This window comes from Aquarana catesbeiana, linkage group LG02 (genome assembly GCF_042186555.1).
Source record: "Aquarana catesbeiana isolate 2022-GZ linkage group LG02, ASM4218655v1, whole genome shotgun sequence".
Taxonomy (NCBI): Eukaryota; Metazoa; Chordata; class Amphibia; order Anura; family Ranidae; genus Aquarana; species Aquarana catesbeiana.
This window is the reverse complement of record NC_133325.1, coordinates 429557372-429573199: the sequence shown is the minus strand read 5'-3', so window position 1 is coordinate 429573199 and position 15828 is coordinate 429557372. Positions and strand designations below refer to the sequence as shown.

General features: G+C 43.3%; 1 protein-coding gene across 1 annotated transcript in view; it reads right to left on the bottom strand.

Moving 5' to 3' along the window:
• Window positions 1–11598, bottom strand: part of MANEAL (mannosidase endo-alpha like) — a 61521-nt gene extending 49923 nt beyond the window's left edge. The window contains exon 1 of the mRNA XM_073615506.1: window positions 11041–11598. The gene's annotated coding sequence lies outside the window, so the exon portion shown is untranslated. The remainder of the gene's footprint in view (window positions 1–11040) is intronic.
• Window positions 11599–15828: the final 4230 nt, after the last annotated feature.

Genomic DNA, 15828 nt, shown 5'->3' with positions numbered 1-15828 from the left:
GAGATTTTTTTTTTGTCATGCCAGGAGTTGTTGCAACCATTTTACTACTATACCATATATAACCTGTGATTTAATCTCCTGTTCATCTCTTTTCACAAAGCACATGGCTGAATCAGTAAGGGGAGGGCCACATTCCACTCCCTGTTTCTAGCTTACAAAAGTCAAGCCCCTCTCACACAGGCGATCCGATCAGGTCCCTCTGTCAGCTTTTCAGGCGGACCTGATCGGACCATCCAGTCTCTTCTATGGAGTGACAGATGTCAGCTGACAACCGCCGCCATTCCGATCCGATCCTGTCCGCCAAAAACAGATAGTGGTCCTATTTCCCATCCATCTGGCAGGTCGAATCGGGTGTAAATGGACAGGGGGTCAGTTTCTGTCCAATTGCCTCATAGAGGAGAGCAGGACTGTGTCCGCTTTGCACGGACCTGTCATCCGACTGCTCAGCAGGCATCAGCAGAGAGATCCCTTACTGATCAAGCGGATTCCACTTCATGGAGGCGCCCCGCGTGACAGGGGCCATAAGCCTCATGAATACTAGATGTTTAGCTCCAGTGCATGAGGCTCTGGAATTGAGCTGGAGGGCACAGGCACACCATTCAGCCCCACTGCTGGCAGACTGTCAGACTCCATGAGAGTCTTACAGTTATTGCAGCTGGACAGGACTGGGCAATGCAGCAAACAGTATGTACTGTATGTTTAGGGCAGTATGGGCCCGAGAACAAATGCTCAAATCATAAACAGTCTGCGTTATGTGCATTCCTCCCTGGGTGCATACTGTCCTACATGGTAGGACTGCTGAGTGCTCTGCAAAGCCTTGTCTAATCACAGCAGAGCACCTGTGCCCTCTAGCCACAGGTAAACACCAGAGCCCCATGCACTAAGAGTAAATACCCATAAATACATATGAAGCCATACATTCTCAGTCTCAGAGAGACAGTCAAAAATGTGCGCAGATAATGCTGGGCTTTCTAATTAGAAAGCCAAACATTCTCTGCAAATAAAGTGTAATGAAACACTCTTAAATAGGTCCGTTTGTACTTAGTGGTGCCACTCCAAGCTTAGGTGTAAAGTCCTGTTGGTGCTCAGGATTGGAGGGATGCTGGCATGAAATGTGACTCATTCAGTGAGAAGTGAGAATTAGAGCAAGAAAACCGCCACTCACCCAAGCCGATCCTAATAGGAATGTATACATGTGAAAGCACCAGTCAATGCTGCTCCTCAGACCACACCCCCTGATGTGCTTCATCCCACCCAGGGCAGGGCGAAACATGTCAGGGGGCATGGTCTGAGGAGCAGCATGGACTAAAGTTTTCACATGTATACATTCCTATTAGGATCAGATTAGGTGAGTGGCGGCTTTTTGCAGCAATGAAACACTGTTTCTTGTTCAAATACTGAATAGGAGTTGTCACAAACAGTACACCGCTTCAAAATATAGTATACACAGACTAAGGCCTCATGCACACTGGACATTTTTACAATTGCTCTTAGGGGCATCAGGCGATTTTTTTTTTTTTTTACAGCCTCTCCATGTTATTCTATGTGTCCATGCACACATAGGCTTTAATGAGCTGTAAGTGGCATAGGTGTTTTAAGCTGAAAAAAAAACCCCCAGGGCCAAGGCGTTCTGGAGCAGCGGGGTTACAGCTGTAAAATCGCCTGACGTGGCTAAATGCAGCTAAACGTGTGTTAGCGCTGTATACAGCGTTACACCGTGTCAAACATTTTTAAGCTGTAGTTATTGGATTTGGGAGTGGAAATTAGAAGAGAGCAGAGAAAAGCTGCTAAGCAATAACGCGGCTAAACGCGCATTAACGCTAATGCAAAACACTTCTAAAAGCACGTTTTTTACGGCCGCTTTATTCTGCTGTCAGTACTGGCTTTACAGCTCGTTTTCTTTATCGCCCTGTGTGCATGAGGCCCTAATGGGAAGCCCACATTTGGCAAACACATTGGTCAGCAATTTCTACAAGACTGTCATTATTTCCTATAGTCATAACTAGTATTTCCTGTATAGCGCCAGCATTAAAAGGCCGACAGATTGCATAAAGCAATTCATATAATCAGAATTACTCTATACTCTGCTGACATGTACCCTAGTACACACGGTAAAAGCCATTATAGGATACCAAAGCTAATTGCATTTATAAGCATAGGAGTAATCACTGAAGCAACACTGCCCTCCTGTCTATACTTCTTAATAAGCAGATTTAAAACCAAGTCATCTATGAATCATGTGAGAAATGTTATACACGTCTCTTTATTTACTCGCTAATTAGAAAATTGAGGACTGACAGCATCACTGTGGTGAACAATCTCCAAAGCATTTTATTTCCTAAGCACTAAGAAAAAAGACTGCTTATCCCCATAGCAACAAAGCATTTACATAAAACTAGCAAATGTGTGCCTGTTAGTTGAATGGCAGAACCAGCGTGAAATGTGTGTGGTCAGAAATGTGTGCGTTCAATTGTATTCTCTTATTTGACTTTAGGTCCTACTATCTCTTTCAATTTTTTGTGCTTTTAAATGAATATGAAACTACACACCAAATACATGATGTGGTCTGTGTCATTATAATCAATCAGGCTCCGTTCACACCTGTGAGATTTGTTGTGTGTTTGCTGAAGCACAACGCAGGCATGACAAGCTTTTTTCCATTCTCTTCTATGGGGCCTGTTCACACCGATGCGCTTTTTGGCTGCGTACATTTGGAAGTCCATAGACCTCCAATGGAAGCTCATCAAAAAGGAATTTACATGCATTTTTGACATGTTTTTTAGCATGAAAACAAGATATCTCCTAGCAGCATCTACTCTACAGGCTGCACAGAACAAGTGTGACATTGCTGTGCCTTATCACATTGTTAGAAGGGTTAGGTGTCACCAAGGGTTCTCAATTATGCAGGTTGAGGGACTCCAGGTTTTACAGTTTTCTCCAAGATTGGTAACTTCTGGATTTGGTCCACATTTTGCATCCAATTTGCATAGCAGGGGATTGTGACCGGCTCTCTATGGAGCCGGTTCACACATCTCCACAGCGGCTCCAGTACAAATTTCACAGGAGCCTTGTGTGTCTTTTGGTCCATTTCAGGTTTAAATTCAGCCCAAAATTGAAATTGGACCTAAAACGGTAAATGGAAATGCATCGAACTCTAGCTGTGAGCCAGAGCGTGCTGTGTTGTGAACCCAGCCTCAAGGTGAGGTGATCTGACCAGGCCATCACCTGAGAGGTATTAAGGCAGGGGCCTCTGCAAGCCAAGCTGGCCAGTTTGTCACACGGCTAAATAAGGTAATGTGGTGAGTCTGTGCGGAGAAAGGCTCAGTGATTACGCAGCCTGGATAGCCAGGATGCTGGAACATTTATATTTGTTGTGTTGCTAAAGACCCCTGCAAGGGTAACATTCTGTGTTTTTGAACTTTACTTTTGAATAAATTTGGGCAAAGAGCCCTGAAACTTACTTCACTGGCTGGACTGAAGTTCATGAAAGGCAGTACACTTGAGTGAACCCCCACACAAGGAAGAGAGAAAACCACAGCATGGTTGACACAGAAGAGCTAATCTGGCTGTTGAGGGCAAGACCTTACCTCTATGACCCATCTGACCACACTTACTAAGATCTCATGGAATGGGCATGGGCATGGCAGGACATTGCCCGATAGGCAGGGCATTTTATCAGCGGGAACGCGGGGGAACACATTTCCGGCACCTCCAGCACTGAATTCATGTAATGACAAGGAGTGCCGGAGTGTGCTGGAGGGTCTATTGATGCTGGCTACTGAGGGATATGGGGATGTATGGTTGCTGGGGTGGTCTATTGTTTCTGGTGGGAGATCTATAGTTGCTGGGGGTCAATTGTGACTGGGAAGGATCTACTGTTTCTGGCTACTGGAGAGTCTATTAATGCTGGCTGCTGGGAGATCTATTGTTGCTGGTGGGGGATCTGTTGTTGCTGAGGGGTCATTTGTTGCTGGGAGGGATCTAGTGTTGAGAAAGGAGTCTATAGTTGCTAGTTGCTGGGAAGGATTTACTGTTGCTGGCTACTGGAGAGTCTATTGATGCTGGCTGCTGGGAGATCTATTGAAGCTGATTGGGTCTTATGTTGCTGGGGTGGATCTACTGTTGCTAAGAGGGTATTTTGTTTCAGGGGATCTATTGTTGCTGTCTGAAGAGGATCTATACTGCTTTTCTTGTTATCATTAACAAATTCCATAGAAATTACCTTGCACTTAGCTTACTTGGTTCTGTATTCTGTAAAAAGGGGCAGCACTAGGAGGTGGGTAGGAGGAACCAAGGGACAGTATTCGGAGGTGGGTAGGGGGCAGGGACAAAGGGCCACTTAAGGGAGGAGTACCTGCACCTATTCTCTGAGAAAAAAAAGCCCTGCTGATAGGTGTATGTAAATATGGACAGTTACTCGACCACACAGAAAGAAAGCAAACATATGTTTCTTCTGGACATAACTTTAATGCATATGCTAATGTATGCTTATTTTTACATTCAAACATTCTTTCTCTACTGGCACTAACTATGCAAAAAAACTTTTATAGCTTGCCGTTGGCCAAAAGCAAAAAAACCTTAAAGCATGAAAACACATGAAAAAAGCATTACAATGCATTAAAAATGTGTTGCAAAAACTCTCCAAAAACACACAAAGAAGCAAGAGTGGAGCAAAGGTGTGAACCTAGCCTTACACTGGACCGCATGAAGAAGATGCAGAGATTATAACGGGGCCATTGCCTTTAATAGCAAATATCTTATCATACACAATGTGGTTGGTTTACTAAAACTTGAGAGTGCTAAATCTGGTGCAGCTGTGCATGGTAGCCAATCAGCTTCCAACTTCAGCTTGTTCAATTAACCACTTGCCGACCACTGCACGCCGATATACGTCGGCACAATGACAGCAGTGGGCAAATGGGCGTACCTGTACGCCCCCTTTAATTGGTGGCTGGCGGGCGCGCCGCCACGTACAGTCTGACCACGCCCACGGGACCCGCGGACTCGATGCCCGCCGGTGTCCCGCGATTGTGACACAGAGCCGCAGAACGGGGAAGTGCCTATGTAAACAAGGCAATTCCCCGTTCTGCCTTGTGACATGACAGAGATCACAGCTCCCTGTCATCGGGGTGGAAGCTCACCCCCCCCACAGTTATAATCACTCCCTATGACACACTTGACCCCTTCATCGCCCCCTTGTGTTTAACCCCTTCCCTGCCAGTGTAATTTACACAGTAATCAGTGCATTTTTATAGCACTGAACGCTGTATAAATAACAATGGTCCCAAAAAAGTGTCAAAAGTGTCCGATGTGTCCGCCATAATGTTGCAGTCACGATAAAAATCGCAGATCGCCGCCATTACTAATAAAAAAAATTAATAATAAAAATGCCATAAAACCATCCCCTATTTTGTAGACGCTATCACTTTTGCGCAAACCAATCAATATACGCTTATTGCAGTTTTTTTTACTAAAAATATGTAGAAGAATACATATCGGCCTAAACTGAGGAAAAAATTTTTTTTTTTTATATATTTTTGGGGGATATTTATTATAGTAAAAAGTAAAAAAAATTGCTTTTTTTCAAATTTGACACTCTTTTTTTGTTTATAGCACAAAAAGTAAAAATTGCAGAGGTGATCAAATACCACCAAAAGAAAGCTATATTTGTGGGAAAAAAAGGATGTCAATTTTGTTTGGGTGCAATGTCGCACGAGTGCACAATTGTCAGTTAAGGCGACGCAGTGGCGAATCGCAAAAAGTGCTCTGGTCAGGAATAGGGTAAAATCTTCCGAGGCCGAATTGGTTAAGCTTTGACAAAAAAAGCCTAGAAGCTGATCGGTTTCTATGCAGAGCTGCCCCAGATATGGTAAATCAACCCCAATGTGTGTAGCTTTATATGCATTTAACTGTACCAAAAGCGTACAAGTGTAAATGAGGCCTTAGATTCCCAGTAGTCACTTTTTGGACAAATCCGTAATAATTAAAACCAATAGAATTTCTAGGAGTAGGAATTTTCTGTGGACATATTTAAATGGCGTAAAATGAATTTTTGATCTATCAAAATGTATTTAAATGTATAATAAAATTTTAAAGTGTATTTAAATTCTCAATAACAAATATTTTACATTTCTAAAATTCTGTGTACAGGAAAATAATGACTGCTTCACTAAAAGCCTGAATACTCGATCTCATGCACATAGGGATCCCAAGGGGGTGTCTAATAAAAAATCTGTCATTGATGCTACAATAGTAAGGCTAGAAAAGCAAGGACAATGGATCCTACATGACAGATTAAAATGGGAGTGTTGGGTGCACTGTATGTCTGGCATGGAAAAAAAACAAAAAACAGAATACACAATAGCTCCTGTTTTTCCTTTGTCAACAGTAGTATGAGTTTTTGACCACCTTCGTCTTATTTATAATTGACAATGAAAAAGACAGCATCAAATCTGGTCATAGAAATTAAAGTCACACCCTGTAACAAATGATCCAATGTGGCATAATTGTTCATCCATCTTTCTATTCATGGGCATGCCATTTTACTACCTGGTGTCATGAGAAAACTAACAACGTCATGGGGACAGTTACTTACACCAGTGTCTCCTTGACTAGACTAAAGGCACACATATAGGAACGGAAAACATCTAAACATCCAGATACCTTGCAAAATGAAAATGTTGATAATAAGATTATGGCATTTCCTGGGTTTTATCATGATATGCATATTCTCTCAGACCCCTTTTACACTGTGCCGTCAGCGGTAAAGCGGCGCTATTTTTACCACCGCTTTACGTTGTTTTAGTGGGGCTATTCGGCCGCTATCGGGGCAGTTTTAACCCCCGCTAGCGGCCTAAAAGGGGTTAAATCCGCCCGCAAAACGCCGCCGGAGCTGCGCTTTGCCAGCGGTATTGCAGCGCTGCCCCATTGATTTCAATGGGGAGCAGCGGTGGAGGAGCGGTGAGTTCACCACTCCTTCACCGCTCCAAAGAATCTGCTGGCAGGACTTTTCCTGATGCCCTGCCAGCACACCATCCAGTGTAAAAGCCCTCGGGCTTTCACACTGGAGTGAATGGAGTAGCTGTTTTAGGGCGGTTTGCAGGCGCTATTTTTAACACTATAGCGCCTGTAAAAGGGGTCTTAAGGGATGCTAAACAGAGGTCACCATGTGGTGGTTTTTCATTTTTGTATATGGAGATTATGCATACATTTAATATTGATTGCAATGCTGTGACCAACTATGTGTGTCTTTTGAAGGTCAAATTCATACTGTAGTTGACAGTCAGAAGCTATGTATATATAGCTTACACTGGAGCAACATAATGAAATGCCAAGTGAAGTTGTCCACATCCTAAAACACACCTATGGTCACAATGTATCAATAAATATTACGTTGTTATATCAATGTGCACAAGAGTGATGATACTTGAAATCTATTGTAAAGTATACATTACTGCTAGTTAACTTGTAATGACCCCTAAAATGTTTGAGGATTACCTTACAAGTTCATTAACAACTGATTACCATTTGACATCCCCAATTACAGATCAACTCCACACATACTTTTTATTTCAATTTCAAGCGGTTGCTGGAGTCAAATGGCAGTTAAAAATTTCAGATACAAAAATATTCCACCAGGTTTTCCAGAGCTGATACAATGTCATGTGATGGCTTCATGCTCTTTCTATAGATTATTAATATATATCTATTGAGTGCAGATGCAGAATTACAGTTCCATAATATCTCCCATGAAAACAGATATTCCAGCAATCCATATGTACATGAGTTGATAGATGTTCTGAGATTATATTAGCTCAGTTTTGTTTTACAATGATTGCACTGTATGCACAATGAACGAATGGAAGAAGAGAGTGTAGACAATTATTGTAAAATTTTTCATCAATGTTCATTTCCATAAAGCACTAATTAAACATGATTTTTTTTCCCAGTGTTTTACGCTAGATAATAACAGTATTTTCAGAACAAATTCGAGATTTATGTTTTAGAGTTCCTTCTGAGTAGCTGTTAACCTCCAAGCTGCTTTGAACTGCTTTTGCATTTCCATCAACTTGTACTGGAAAAACAAACACCTCTGTATACAAGCCCCAAGGAACTTGATGCAACATAGCCTCTTATTGCTTTTAGCAATGTACCGGTATTTCTGAAGACCTGGGCCACAACATTCAGTAGGACTCCTGGGAGGCACTATTCAACCTCCCAGACAGTCTTTCTGGTAATGTGATAGTGAGACTAAAGGTTATTTTTTGTGTCTTAAAATAAAAAAGATGTTATATGCTTACCTGCTCTGTGCAAGAATATTACACAGTGGGGTCGCTTACCTCTTTCTCAGTACCAGCGATATCTGCTCCTTCTTTCTTTGACTGCCCCCTTAGTAAGCCAGCTGCTAAGGGGGCACCCGTGCAGGCATGCTCCCAAGCCGGGCTGTGTGCATCGATAGACACACACAGCGCCAGCAAGCCACACCCCCAGGCCCTCCTTACAGGAGTTTGACCGACAGCAGCAGGAACTCATGGCTCCCACTGCTCTCAGAGTCTCCCGTGAATCCAGGAAGTTAAAGGAGCGATTCTGCAGCTGGGACAGTGCTAGAGTGGTATGAGAAATCAGGCAATGGAGGGTGGAAAGATTAATGGAGTGTTTTTTACCTTAATGCAAAGAATGCATTAAAGTGTAATTCCAATCAAAACCTAACTAAGCTTAAACCTGCTCCCACCCCATTCTAAAACTACCCTGTAAAATGAAAGATGCCTATACTTACCTATTAAGTCGTTGTGGTTCAGTCACATGATCGGGTCCCAGCGCCGTCTTAGTGTAGAGGAGGAACAACCAACATTGGCTGTCCGACAGTAAGTCTATGGGTGACGTCCACGCTCAGGTTCGGCAGCCGTTGTCACTGATCTCTCCTCTACACTAAACCTGCCGCTGGACAGAGATCATGTGACCAGATTTGAGCGACTTCAGAATAGGCAAGTATATAGGCATCTTACCTTTTACCGGGTAGATAGAATAGGCTTAGAATAGGGGTGGGAAGAGATGTAAGCTTAGTTAGGTTTTAACTGGAACTTTAAGCTTAAAAAGCAATTAGATTTAGAAGCACTTTAAGCCATCAGACAATTTATTCTCTGGGACTCTCTGAGTGAGGTATTGGTCCTTGAGTCTGCACACTTGCTGTGGCTATTGTGAGGGGGACCCATTCTCCTTTGGGTTGAGTAAACACCAAAACACAGACTATTATCTTTAAGGGCCCAGAGGCTGCAGAATGGACATCAAGGTTATTGATAATGCAATTGAAGGTATTGAAACACAAAAAGGGTGGGGAAATACCTAAATCTTACAAGTGGATAGGAACAAAGTCAGTAATTGTGACAGGTAGACCTCCTGTAGACCCGTTGAAGTAACCAAGAAGCCAGAAAGGAACTACACCTGTCAGTCAGGAGAATACCTATACTGTAGAATGTTAAAGTATACCCTTTTGTTTTTTAATTTTTCTGTTTTAAAGTTACATAGTTAGTCTGGTTTTAAAAAGACATAAGTCTATCTGGTTCAACTAATAGAAAAAAAACACACACGAATGCACGCACACACCCTCCATATACACAATGCTATACTTCAAAGCCTTTATAAAAGTTATACATAAGGGGTATAATTATGAATAAGTATTCAAGAAAATTCCATATTTGATCTTTAAAAAAATAACAATGCGCGATAGCAAAATTAATAAATATGTTTTGTCTTATGAATTAATCCTACTACAGGCTTTTCCCCAGTTACAAACATCCGGCTTGCAAACGACTCCTACTTACAAATGGAGAGAAACAACAGGAAGTGAGAAGAAATTTTCCCCTAGGAAGGGAAATTCACTGCTGCAAGAGTTATTATGGGAAAAAGGTACCTCCAATGATGCTTTATCACCAGTCCATGTTTCCACAACCCACAACCCAAAATTTTCAAAATCCAATTGTTATTGGGGCAGAAAGTGAGGTGAAATCTTCTAAAGAGGTGCACAGACAGCAAAACAAATGTCACAGGGGTGATAACCCTTCCCTATGCTGTCCAAAAAGCTTAAAAATAGTTTTTTTTGGCTAGAGCTACACTTAAAAAAATGTTTTACTTACAAACAGATTTAACTTAAGAACAAACCTACAGACCCTATCTTGTTTGTAACCCGGGGACCGCCTGTATAGGATATACCAAAAAGACCAGTTAAAGCAGCTATATACTCTGCAATAACCAACATAAAGCGAACCTGTGGTATGAACAAGCCCATGTACTAAATGTATGTACTAAATTGATATTGTGAATGTAATGGGGGAATTCCTCCCCGCAGTGATATTATGTTATGCTGGCAGGGTACCCTTCCCTGCCGTGGCACAACACAATGATTAGTGTTGCCAGCTATAGCTGGCGACATTAATTGTTCGGGAAAAACCTCACAGGCTGGTTATACAGTCAATCGATAGATTGACAACCAAGGTGCCCATACATGGATCGATATTCAGCCGGTCCCTGCTGTTTTAGTCCCTCGCTATAATGGGTGGCTTCACTCACCATAAGGAAAAACATAAAGAGGCAGGTCTGAGGTTGACCTAAGTCAAGATTTGCATAATAGAGAGCCTGAGTTTTGAGGGCACCCAGGTAGTTTATGAAGATGCCGGCAGCATTTAACATAAGGACAGCCCTTTACCTAAATAGAAACTAAGATGAAAATCTGCATTTGCATACAACATGCTCTAAGATCACTGGGGTCCTCAGGTGCCCTGTTGGTCAGTCCAAGGTTAACTTTAAACTTTAATTCAATCTGCTCTTTAGTCCCTTTTGGCTATGAGCTTCTATGAAAAAAAAAATGCTGTTATTTAATATATGTATTTATTAATAAGAATCATAAACCATACATTTTCTCCTAACAAACAGTATAATTATAAAAAACCACTTGCAACCTATAAATGAAGACAAAACATACATTTAGGCTGTTCTGAAATCTAAACGTAGACAGACAGGTGGGCTTATATAGGAAATACACACCTTTCTAAAGATCCTGGAGCAGTCAGTGAAGTGGTAGGTAGATGATGGTCCATTCAGTGGTCTTCTGAACCTTGAGGGTGAAGGATGCAGATGGTGTTCATTGTGTCCAGCTCCGGCTGCTTATTACCAAGATGGGTGGTGTGGGGTCTGCAGGTTTATATAGGTGCTGCATACATACTGGTATGTTGGGTCTTCTAATTCTTTTTTTCTTTTTTTTCCAGATGTGATGATCAATATGAGATGAACTGAGCAGAAAATCTGATTCTCTCACACTAACTTACATCATGCTGGATCTCCTCAAATCTTAAATGACCTTCCTTGCAATGCCCATCTTGCCTTAGAGTTGGGAGGATGGGATGATGCAGTGTGCTTTTAGAAGGAGGAGTGGCTAGGAGGACCAAACTGCATTTTCAGTCGGTCGCTGGAGAAGTGTTAGGGGATGCATGCAGGCTAAAGCTCCAAATCCTTTACGGATTCCTCTAAATGAATACCACTAGCTAACTCCATCTCTGCATCCAGCATAATGCATTCACAAAAGAAATGTCAGATGGCTACCATTGCTCTATGAGGGGAGGCATCAACAGGTGCACCAGCTAATACTTGAGGATTTAGAACCATGCTCACTATTACTGTAATACGAAGCCTAGAAATGTAACATAGTGATGACACTTTGTGTTGAAGATGGGTGATGGAGTAAAAATTCCAGAAATAATATGAGATATCCTGCCACACTCCCCCTGCATTCCCTGCAGTGGTGCAGCCCAAACATGAGCTGTCTGCAGTGTGAACAGAAGGCAGCTCTGTTGCTGGGCTGTGCTTGTGTTCAGCTTGGAGTGGGAACAATTGCAATGTCTATGTGTGTGCTTTTGTTTGCATGTTCCCTTTCAGGGACATATAAATAATGTGTCATAGAAATGAAACATTATTTAATGTTTTATTTTGAAAACCAGGGATACTGACAGGCAGGGAAATTGCTTACACAATGTACACAGCATTTGCAGGCAAAAATAAAAGAATAGCATGACAATTTTATGTTATATTTTTACATTACACTGATCCATGTTGTTTTTTGTCATGAGTACTTACAAAGCCCTTCATCTGATTAATTTGATTTATTTTGTAACCGTTGTACATTTTAATAAACATATAACCAACATTCTGCTACTACAGCGCTCAACCCATCTTAGCTTTAACCCAGTATTACACGTTTGTATAAATATAGCACTGTGCAAATGTTTTAGGCAGTGGTGAAGAAATGCTTTTAAAGTAAGAATGCTTTAAAAAATATATAATTTAATTGTTTATTTTTTTATCAATTTTCAAAATGCAAAGTGAGCATTTTGAGAAGAAAAAGTGAGAAGAAAAATCTAAATCAATATTTGGTGTGACTACACTTTGGCTTCAAACCAGCACCAATTCTTACACTTACACACTTTGTACACTAAGCACTGTTTGTAGTGTGAAACGCATCAGCTTTCCTGCACGTTCTGCTGAGGCATGTATTTTTGTTGATTTTTATTCAACAAAGGTGAAAATAATTTTGAGTGCGGCTGTCCGGGATTTTTACCAAAACTTCTTTGCTATAAGCATTGCCGGCACCTGTGTCTTCCAGCCTGGAGGAGAGGTATGTTCCTGATTGCCCTTCCTAGAGCGGTGATATTTCTTTCTCTACACTTGCACAAAGTCAGGGATTGTGTAGGATTATGCTGCGTACACACGATTGCACATTCCGACAACAAAATCCTGGTTTTATTTCCGACGGATGTTGGCTCAAACTTGTCTTGCATACACACGGTCGCACAAATGTTGTCGGAAATTCGGATCATCAGGAACGTGATGACGTACAACACGTACGACAAGCCGAAAAAAATGAAGTTCAATAGCCAGTGCGGCTCTTCTGCTTGATTCTGAGCATGCGTGGAACTTCGTGCGTCGGAATTTTGTACACACGATCGGAATTTACGACAATGGATTTTGTTGTCGGAAAATTTGAGAACCAGCTCTCAAATTTTTGTAGTCGGAAATTCCGACAAAAAATGTCCAATGGAGCCTACACACGGTCGGAATTTCCGACAACATGCTCCCGTCAAACATTTGTTGTCTGAAAATCCAATCGTGTGTATTGGGCATTAGAGTCATGTATGTAGCAAGGTCCCGGGGTCCCAGAGGCCTAATGGTGACCTCAAGGGATAGGGAGAGCTGACATCCTTCTTTGTAGAGTGGGTTTCTAGGCACAGGGCTTTTTTCAGCGGGAATGTGGGGAAACGCAGTTCCGGCACCTCCAGCACATCCAGCACTGAATGTATGTAATAGCATGGGGTGTGGACTGTGCTGGAGGGTCTATTGATATTGGCTGCATGGGGATCTATTGTCACTGGTGGGGATCTGCTTTTGTGTGAGGGTCTATTGTTGCTGATGGGGAATCTATTGTTGCTGGGGGGGTCTTACGTTGCTGGGAGAGGTCTATTTTTACTGGCTGCTGGAGGATCTATTGATGCTGGCTGCTGGGAGATCTGTTGTTGCTGCTGGGGGGGTCTAATGTTGCTTGGGTGGATATTTTGTTACTGGGTGTGATATGTTGTTGTGGGTGGTTCACTGTTGCTGCAGGGAATCTATTGTTGTTGGGGTGGAGTCCATTGTTGCTGGGGGAGTCTATTGTTGTGTGGGGATCTATTGCTGGGATTCTATTGTTGCTGGCTGCAGGGGATCTATTTTACTGCTTTTCTTTTCATCATTAACATGTTCCATACAAATGATTTAGCACCACAAAATGATACTTGGTTCTGTATTCTCTAAAAGAAGCAGTACTGGTAGGGGGGAGAATAAAGGGACGGTGGTCAGAGGTGGGTAGGGGGCAGAAACAAGGGGTGACTCAGACCGGGGGAGTTCCTGCACCTATTCTCCGAGAAAAAAAGCCCTGGCTAAGCATAGTGGGTGTAATGCAAGATAGAATGATTGGACGCCACCAGACACTTTTTGAATGCAAAGAGATTTATTGTCTCTTGAACAAGAACTGTGGGAGAGAGGGTTAGGGACAGGACACCCTTAAAGCAGAACTCCGGCCAAAATTGTTTTTCCATGTCCTTGTTGCTGATCTCCTACCTTCACCAAGTTTGCCATCCACGTTCTTCTGAGCTCTGTAGTCCCTCTGTAATAGGCTGCTTAACTTGTTGAAAAACCGTTATTGCCTGCTGACATCCTGTTTGTAAGACCGCTGGTTTCTATCCCTCTCCTCAGCTCAGCCAGTGGTCTGACATGCCCTTATGTAGTCCTCTGAGAGAGTGGGGAGGAAGCAGACATATTGTGGGCGGAAGGGGTCTCAAAGCCCCCGGTCTGTGCCGCCCATGGAGGAGGTGTCCTCCTTCTCCTCCCTGCCAGCAATCCGCCCCAGCAATCCGCCCCTCCACTCCACCCTCCCGCCCCCTCCGCACCGACACCGCCTAATCAGTTATATGACACAGCGGAATGTCACACTGTGTCAGGTATAGTATATCAGAACACCGAGCACTGATGTCTGCCTCCCTCCGGTATTGGCACAGTGCACTGTCAATCAATACCGGGAGGCGGGATATCAGCGCTCGGTGTTTGCATATACAATACCTGACACCGCAGGAGATCCTTGATGTGTTATACAAGTGATTTCTAATAATAATCCCCGCTCTACACTGGTGATGGTCCCTGACAAGCTGCATTGGTGGGACAGACATGCTGCACCTGTGGTCCCTGGCATTTGGCACTGGTGGTGGTCCCTGACATTTGGCTCTGGTGGTCCCTGACATTCGGCACTGGTGGTGGTCCCTGACATTTGGCTCTGGTGGTTCCTGACATTCGGCACTGGTGGTGGTCCCTGACATTTGGCTCTGGTGGTCCCTGACATTTGGCTCTGGTGGTCCCTGACATTTGGCTCTGGTGGTCCCTGACATTTGGCTCTGGTGGTCCCTGACATTCGGCTCTAGTGGTCCCTGACATTTGGCTCTGGTGGTCCCTGACATTCGGCTCTGGTGGTCCCTGACATGTTGCACTGGTTTGCATTTATAAGGCTGTAACCTATCATACTGTGTGTTATGTATGGCTTGCTGGCTGCAGAATGAGGGATGTGATTTATGTTGAAGTGGGCGAGTTCACATTTACATGTACAAGCCTAGTGTACCTCCCACATTCACTCCCATCCCAAGGATTCATGGGAAATGTAGGCTGATTACATTTAGAGAGAGAAGATTATATGATGTAATCCCTGTTCTAACAGAATACAGGCTGCATTTTTTGAATCACAAAGCTGACTTCCTGAAAAATTCAATCAGTCATATCTCTTAAACGGTACAAAATTTCACAAATGTAATAACTGTTTAGTGTTTTGTGTCTGGGGGGTGGGGGGTGTACTAAATGGGGGATTTTTTGAAAATCCCGGAGTTCTGCTTTAAGTGGATGCAATGATAGTTGGTCCCTGACATTCGGCACTGGTGGTGGTCCCTGACATTCAGCTCTGGTGGTCCCTGACATTTGGCTGTGGTGGTTCCTGACATTCGGCACTGGTTGTGGTCCCTGACATTTGGCTCTGGTGGTCCCTGACATTCGGCTCTGGTGGTCCCTGACATTTGGCACTGGTGGTGGTCCCTGACATTCGGCTCTGGTGGTGGTCCCTGATATTCGGTTCTGGTGGGGGTCCCTGGCATTTGGCTCTGGCGGTGGTCCCTGATATTCGGCTCTGGTGGGGGTCCCTGGCATTCGGCTCTGGCGGTCCCTGACATTTGACTCTGGTGGTCCCTGACATTCGGCTCTGGTGGTGGT